The sequence below is a fragment of the Apodemus sylvaticus genome, chromosome 4 (assembly GCF_947179515.1).
Source record: "Apodemus sylvaticus chromosome 4, mApoSyl1.1, whole genome shotgun sequence".
In the NCBI taxonomy this organism is placed as follows: domain Eukaryota; kingdom Metazoa; phylum Chordata; class Mammalia; order Rodentia; family Muridae; genus Apodemus; species Apodemus sylvaticus.
Window position 1 is genome coordinate 129,675,173 of NC_067475.1, and position 8,660 is coordinate 129,683,832.

General features: G+C 38.4%; 1 pseudogene; it reads right to left on the reverse strand.

The window, feature by feature from the left end:
• Window positions 1-866: 866 nt before the first annotated feature.
• On the reverse strand, window positions 867-1,331 carry LOC127683708 (60S ribosomal protein L23-like; annotated as a pseudogene).
• Between the last annotated feature and the right edge of the window lie 7,329 nt (window positions 1,332-8,660).

An 8,660-nucleotide genomic window follows, 5' to 3' on the forward strand; every position in this document is an offset into this window, starting at 1 on the left:
TTCTTATGAGCCCGCTCAGCTCACAGCAGCTCTCAGAGGGCATCTGCCCTCAGGGGAAGAGTTTTACCACCACCATGATGCCCAGAAGACAGGCATGTGGAACTGACCATCTTTTAGGACTAAATGTGAGTTCATATACAGTTTCTTCCATTTTTAAAGCATAGTTCCACTTCTTCCATCTTTAAATGGAATCTTGCTGTTATTTTCATCTTTGAGTGTCATGCTGGGATCCTGGTTCATAGTTAGTTAGTGGTGTCTAATTCAGAATCTTCCTGTTTGCTTTGTGTTCTGGATCCTTATATGAAAGCCCTCAATCTTGAAGCATGGTTTTCGATCCACAGTGGCTTCTTATTTTCTTTATTTTCTCAGCACATTCTACCCTCGATCACAGGAGCCAGCCACTCTGAGGGGGACCTGAGGCTCAGCCTTCACGGTCCCCATCCCCTCTCTCCTTTTACCTGTAACTTGTTGCTTCTGCTGCTCTTCTTTGGGGGATGCTGTCTCTATGAGACATCTAGTCAATATGTTCAGTTTTCATTTCCGGTATTGTTGTTTAGTTCCAGAAAACTATCTCTGGTTCTTTTTTGTTTGTTTTTTTCGAGACAAGGTTTCTGTGTATAGCCCTGGCGGTCCTGGAACTCACTCTGTAGACCTGGCTGGCCTCGAACTCAGAAATCTGCCTGCCTCTTCCTCCCAGAGTGCTGGGATTACAGGCGTGTGCCCCACCGCCCCCTTTCATAGTCTTAACTGAGTATTCCATAAATATCTGTTATTCATCAGAAAGACACCAGACCACATTCACCCTTTCCCATCTTGAATGGCCTGAACTTAATGCTTCTTTGTTTCTTTTTTCTTCGAGAAAAGCTTTATAATGAATCTTTTTTATAAATACACCAGAGAACAGTGCAACGCTGCCTTCCTGCATTAGATGCAACCCTGGACCACAAGTCTACATGCTCCTTTGCAATTGGACCTGTGATAACGGAAGTGTTCCTCTCAACTTCACTGTTTACTATGATCCCTGCATTATCTTCAAATAAAGAAACACCCCATCTTTTCTAGGATCTGACTTTCATTGTTGAATTACCACTGCCGGATGGACGATATTTTTCTTAGCTCCTGTTTGCCTTTCTTAACTGTGGCCATCACCATGTCGCCTCCACAGCAGCAGCAGGAAGTCTCTTCGGCCATTCCTGGATTCCCTTCACAGAGATGATATACAGATTCTTCCCTCCTCTAAATCCAGGACAGTTGATCACAGCTCCTACCAGAAGACGCACAGAAATCTATAATTTCACTCCAGAGGACACACCACATCCTCACTTCGACATCCTGAGTGACCTGAAAAAGTTCCAGGACTGATTCTTAATTTAGGCAATCTCGCCATTTTTAGCAGTCATGGCATCTTTATTACATCGTGTGGCCAGAAAAAAAAAGTTATATGTGTTCACACACACACGCACACACACACACACACACACACACACACATTAGTTTTGCCAAATTCATTATTATAAACAATAAACTATATGGCATTTACAAGCATAATTAAGACGGCTTCAAAAGTCTCCGATGTGAGTGAAGCGGGGCATGATGGGCAACCCCTGCAGATGCCAGCGCTGCTAATGCTGCAACGAATGAACGTCCAGCAATTGCGCACTCACAGAGCCCTGACCCCACCCTGGGCTGTTTATTGTCAGGGATTTGAGCTGCTGGCAAAGTCTGGAGTGTGCTGGAATGCGGCACAGCTGAAGCTTGGGTCAGACTTTCCCTTTCTGAATGCTCTAATCCCTTCAATATTGCAGTAAATATGTTTTCAATATTTATCTGGATAAAAAAATATGCCACATGCTGCAACGATTTAATTCTGACATTTGTCACTCAGGAAATCTGGAGAAGGCAGAATGTAACTGCCTTTTGTGAAAACCTAGACTAGGACCTTCTCTCGCATTAGGCTGGAACAAGAGGTACAGATCGGGAGCCCAAAACTCCTGCCCCAGGCCTGAGCCTTCCTGCTCTCCTGAACTGAGCTGACCTCTCGCTGGCTGACTTCATGCTTCTGCAGGACTTATTGGCAAATATTATATATTTGAGAATAATAAATGGTTTGGGGACTATCAATATACTATTCAGTCTACATCTCAGACAAGCCAGGAACTGAAATAATTTATTATCATGTCACATATTTTTTATGAGGCTACCTGTGTGATTCTAGACACTTCTGTCAACTGGTCTCTTAGGTAGTACCTACAGGGAGTCACTGAACGTGGAAGAAAATTTTTGAGTGGTAATCCCAGATTTTAAATTAAAATATAGCAAGAAAAAACTCTGTCATCTCTCAAAATATAATGTAGACATAAATTTTTCTGTAAATAGCAAGAATAAATATATTAGCTGCTAGCCAAGAAATAACCATTTGCTACACGGTTTGTTGCTTTAGATTTGTTCTGTTTTTATTTATGTCTCACTGGGTATTTGCCTGATTGCCAGCTATGTGTGCACAGTGGGTGCTGATGCCCAGGAACTGGAGTTTTGGTGATTGTGAACCACCTGTGGGTGCTGGGAACCATAATCAGGTCCTGTGAGAGGCAGTAGATGCTCTGATAGCTGCTGAGCAACTACCAAATCCTTATCCCTAAGACTTGGCCTTAGGGAATCTCGTATATGTATATTTAGATTAAATTAGGTAAGCCATATGTTAGGTATGGAGACTTGAGATGATATGAACATTTCTTGGATTTTTTATTCAACATCATTTTTGTAGTTTTAAAGGATTCAAAAAACAAAACAAAAACAAACCTTTCTTATTAGTGTGGGGCTTAAGACAGAGTGTGCAAGTCTGTGTAAGTGTGTGTAGGGCAATGTGCACAGTGCAGTGTGTGTAGTTCAGGGTGTGTACATGTGTTCCAGGTAGGTCTAGGTAAGAAACCTGCCTGTATTAGTCAGGGTTCTCCTGAGTCACAGAACATATGGGTAGTCTCTATATAGTTAGGGAATTTGTGGATGATTTACAGCTTGTAGTCCAGCTCCCCAACAATGGTCAGCAGCAGCTGTGGATGGAAGTCCAAGGATGTAGCAGTTGCTCAGTCCAATGAGGCAAGCAGGCAAGAAAGAGAGGACATCCTTCTTCCAATGTCCTTATATAGGTTTCCAGCAGAGGGCGTGGCCCAGATTAAAGGTGTGTGCTACCACGCCTTTAATCCAAGATGACCTTAAACTCAGAGATCTCCTTATCTTAATCTTCTGGAATTCATATGCTTCAAGATCTCCATGCCAAGATCCAGGTCAAAAATATGTATCTCTGCCTCCAGATTAGGATCATAGGTGAGCCTTCCAATTCTGGATTGCAGTTCATTCCAGATATAGTCAAGCTGACAACCAGGAAGAGCCACTACACTGCCACAGGTTGAATCCTAATCATAGTTACTACCAAGGAAAAGCTTGGAAGGTTTTAGGAACTTAAGATCTGCCACATTAATATTGTGGCACTCATGGTCAAGAAAAGAAAATGGACGCACAGCAAACATGGTGACATCAGTATATGCTTGGCTTATTTCACTTCATATAATGATCTCCAGCGCTAGCCATCTGATATAAATGGCAGGATTTGAATATTATTATGGCCAGTTATACTATAATATGTAAGCATATTATATATATGCTTATTAATATATGCTTATTATATAAGTGCATATTATATATATTATAATATATAATAAGTATAATATTAATATGTAAGTAAGCGTATTTCTTTGTTGATTATCCAGATGGTAGACATGGAGTACTTCTGTTTCTTAGCCTTTATCAGTAGTACTGCAATGACCTCAGGTGTGTGGAGGTCCTGTGGACACACATAGTTAATTTAAAAATGTCATCTGATATTCTATTAGTACAGATACCATATTCTTCTGTATGACATAAAAGTTAAATAGAAATTAAAATATAAATAAATGAATACCGGGTATTAGTCACTGCATTTCATTTTATTAGTCTATATTAATTATACAAAGCAATGAGTACTATATCACATTTTTCTACATTAATGTAAGCTGATCAACTCATAGCTATCCTTTTCTGTGTAATACACCCCTCTCCCATTCCTCTGCTTCTCTTCTTCTTATGTAATTGTCCCCATAATCCTTTCATGTAATTTAGATCCTGAAGATGTATATTTAACATCTTTCTAGATGTTTTAATATTTAGAATCAAAAGGAGAAAACATGTTTCTCTTTTTCATTCTAGATATTGTTCAACAATAGTTTCTACTACAACCTTTTTTTCCTACAAAATATACTCCGTTCTTTCTTGTGACTCAACGGTTTTCCACTCTGTTATGCTACATTTTCTTCATCCACTTGTTGATTGACACCCTATATTGGTTTCAAGGGCTTGCCTGTTATTGGAAGCCACAATTAAATAAGTATGAGGATATCTCTAAAATAAGCTAATTAGACTCTAACCTGCAAAGTGGTTCAGCTTTGTCTCATGCTGGTTCAATTTTGTGTTCATAGGGGCTGGATCTACACTAGATCTCTGTAGTGTCTGCAATAATGTACCCCCCAGATTCTCCATCCTCATAGTGTTAGAACTGAATTGCATCCTGCCAATGACATCTTTGGATTCTGTTTCCCTGTGTCTCTGACAACATTTTGATTTCTCTATCAGGCCATTCTGGCGGGAGTCACAGAGAATCTCAGAGTAAATTTCATATCTACTTCCCTGCTGGCAGAATATATTGAAGTATTTTTAAACACTTGCTGACTTTTTCTAATTATTCTTTTTTTTTTTTACATTGGAAAATGGAGAGCACTAACCCTCAGAACTTTTGCTGAAAGGATTGAAAGGTCTGCGCACATTTGTCTTTTTTTTTTCTGTGTAGGATCCGTTTCTCTTTGCTGCTGTCTTAGTCCAGAATTCTTTTCAGAGAAGATCTTTATTTCCCTTTAATTTTTGGAGGATAACTTTGCTGGCAACCCTATACTAGACTGGAAGTTACCGCCTAGAGTTGCTCTTTGGCTTCCCTTTGTATGTGACTAGGTCCTGCATTGTTGTAGCTTCCAATATTCATTTTATGATCTGTGTATGTTGTGTTTTAGCTGCAGGATGATGTATCCAATTTCTTATCTGGACATGCCTATTCGATATACTATACCTGGATGTCCACCTGTTTGCCAAGATTTGGGAAATATTTTACTGTTTTTCTATTGAATATCTTCCCTAAATCTATCCTCTGTACCTGGCACTATGTTTATGGTTTGTAAATTAGGTTGTTCATGGTTCCGCACAGGACATGGGCTTTCTGTTCCTTTTCTGTATTTCCATCTGATGATCCTAATTTCCTGACTGTGTCTTCAAGCTCTGACTTTTTATTCTTTTATCTGACTCTGTCCAGTTATTTACTTTAAGATTTCTATTTGACTATTCTCAAAATTTGCCTCTGTTAATCTGCTCCTTCATAGCCAGCTGCCTATTTTTATTCTTTTCAACATCAGTCATATGTCCATCAGTGTCCTCTCTGGATTACAAATCATTCTAGTAGTCATGCTTTTGTACTCTTTGCCCAAATTCATCCTTTTCACCACCATTATGATGAATTTCTCTGGATCTGTGAACTGTTATTTTTGGAGGAGCCATATTGACTGTTGCTTCCTCAATTTTAAAATTTTAATATATTTGATTGGTTTATGTTTATCAAATAATTGTTCAGCAATTTTACTCTCACAAATTCTAGTTTTTATCTATTCTTTGAGGTTTTTGTGCATGTATACAATAAAATATGACTTTGTCAGCCTCCCATTTTTCTATTCCAAATCCCTTAAGTCCCTTAATATGTTAAAATCCAAACTTCAACTCGTTTTGTTTTGTTTTGCTTTGTTTTGTTTTCTCCTTTTTTCTAATAACTCACAATTCAGTGAGTGTGACTCCTACACATGTATATGAGTATGGAGCCATCCACTGGTGGCCACACCCTCACAGAATCATCATCTCCCCTCCACCAGCTGCTATGAACTGCCAATAGATTGTCAGTTAGAGCTAGGACCTCAAGAATCCCTCTTACCCCATTCAAAGTGGGATTTGGCTCTATTGATCCTCTCAGGTCTTGTATTTGCAACCATAACTGCTGTGAATTCATGACTGTGATAGCCATGCCTTGTACAGGGACAAAATTTTCATAGCATTCCTATCTATGATGAAGGCCTTATATTCTTTCTGTTTTTTCTTCCAAGATATTCTCTGAGCCTTGAGGAAGGTGTGGGACTGATAAAGATGTACCACTTTGAGCTGAGCACTCATGGTCATTTATTCTTAGCACTTTGATCGGTCGTGCTACATTGATTGCTGACCACAGGAAAAAGAAGCTTTCGTGCCCAAAGTTGAAAAGTAGCCATGGTCTATGGGCATAGATATAAATATGTAAAACGTCATCTGAAAGCCAGACCATTTAGCAAGTAACAATCACAGAATCCAATCTAGTACTTATCATTTTGTCTTCTGTGGGCACTGATCTTCTTTGAAGCACAGAAATGGGATTTCCTCCTGAATGAATTGCTACATTGGTTCCCTGGCCCAGGGAATGAGGGATATTGTGGTTGTACAAGTCGAATGGAAGCCATTGGCGTTGCCTATACCAGGAAAAATTGTGAGCCAAAGACAGGATTGTATCCCAGGATACATCTCCCTTTAACTCTCCTATGTGCCCCATGCAGAAGACTTACAGATTAGGGAGAATGAAAGCTGAAATGAACAAACGAATCAAGTAGTGATTCCGGTTGCAGATAATCTGCCAAATATGATGTTCTTCCTTGAGAAGGTTAACACAACTCCTGATATGTATGTAGCTATTGACCTAACAAATGCATTTTGTCTCCATACCTACCATACAGACAACTAGAAGAAATTTTATTTTAGTTTGCCAGTTCAATAAAAATTTATGGTTTTACCTCAAGTATATGTTAACCCTCTAGCCTATGTCATAGTTTAGTTCAAAGAGATCTTGATTGTCTATCTCTTGCACAACATATCACACTATATGGATAACTTTATGCTAATTGTGTCAAGTGGTAGGAACTACTTTGGACTTACTGGTAACACATATGCACATCAGAGGATGGAAAATGAACCTAAGAAGTAGCTTCTCATAGCTGGGTTGGAGGAGCTGAACAGTGAAACCCATATACAATGTGAGTGTAAAGCCCTAGACTTATGTTACTACCATGAAACACACTGCGGAGACACAGCAGTAGTCATCTAAAAACTGTTGTCAGGACAACCACAACATCAATAGAAGGAAAAAGGAGACAGGAAGGTTTTAAGTGATTTGTGAAGATGTAAGTAAGTGTGGGTCAGTACTGAAAAATTATTAATATGGAATAATGCCAGATGAAAGATAAACACAATAAATATATTGAAACTGAGTATCCAAAATAAAAATAAAATAAAGACTGGGAAACTAATTAAATCTCCAAAAAATGGACAAAAACAAACATATAAATACATCTTATAAAGATGCAAAAAGAAAACTAGGAGAAGAAACAGAAAAAAATGTTTCTAACTGAACAAAAGAGAAAGAAAGAACAAAAGAAAGAAAGAAAGGAAGGAAGGATGGAAGGAAGAAAGAAGGAAAGAAAGAAAGAGAAGAAAAAGTAAAGGAAGGTAAACGTGCAGAAGAGGAAAGTATTAAAACTTCATTGTCAAAAGACAGATGTGACAGTTTATATCTGAAGTTCCAGAACTTGGATAGCTGAGGCAGGGGAATCATGACCCCTAGGATAGCCTAGGCCCTACAGTGAGAGATTAATTGAAAAGTAAAATCAGAACACATTAAATGATAAAACATGGAAGAAGTTAAAGAAAAAAATACAAAGAAAGAAACCTAAAAATTAGTATTCTGATCCTTAAAACATTACTGTAGAAAGACAACTTAATGTACTGACATAAAAACAATTTGCATATGATTATCCATGGGTATTCCTATGTATAACCTGCACAATCTACATTATGTTGGCTGTATGTGTGTTTTCAGAACTAATAATCTGGTACTGCATAACCAATTGGTGTTATTTTTAACTGAGGAAGACCACCATTCCAGGTACCAGGTTTCCTCAGTTGCCTGTAGGTCTTTGCATAGGTTGAGGCCTCTTGAGCATTTTCCTGTCCACTTTGGCCTGTCTACTGGTGTCACCCTTGCTTACCCCATGTTTAGCAATCACTCGGTGAGATGTTAGGAGAGTAGCTTCTGACATTAGTAGGAGACTCAATTTCACAACAAATTCATGATCTTTTTACTCATAATCTTTTTGCATCCTCTTCCCCAATGTTCCCTGAGTCTTAGGTGCATGGGTATTTTGTAGGTGTATGGGTTGTGACTGTGCTTCACTACTTTAGATTTTAACACTTAGGTCTATAAACCTTCTTAGAACTGCTTTAAATATAAACTAGCAGTGTTGTCTTTTCTTTTTTACTTATTTCCAGAGGAATTGAATTTGTTTCTTGGCTTCTTCTTTGAACAATCTATCATTTAGCTGTTAATCTCCATGACTTTATACACTTAATAGAGTTACTTTTGCTATTGAGTTCGTTTTATTATATGATGGTCAGATAGAATACATGGGATTATTTCAGTTATTCTGTACTTGTTAAAGTTTTCTTTGTGTCACAAC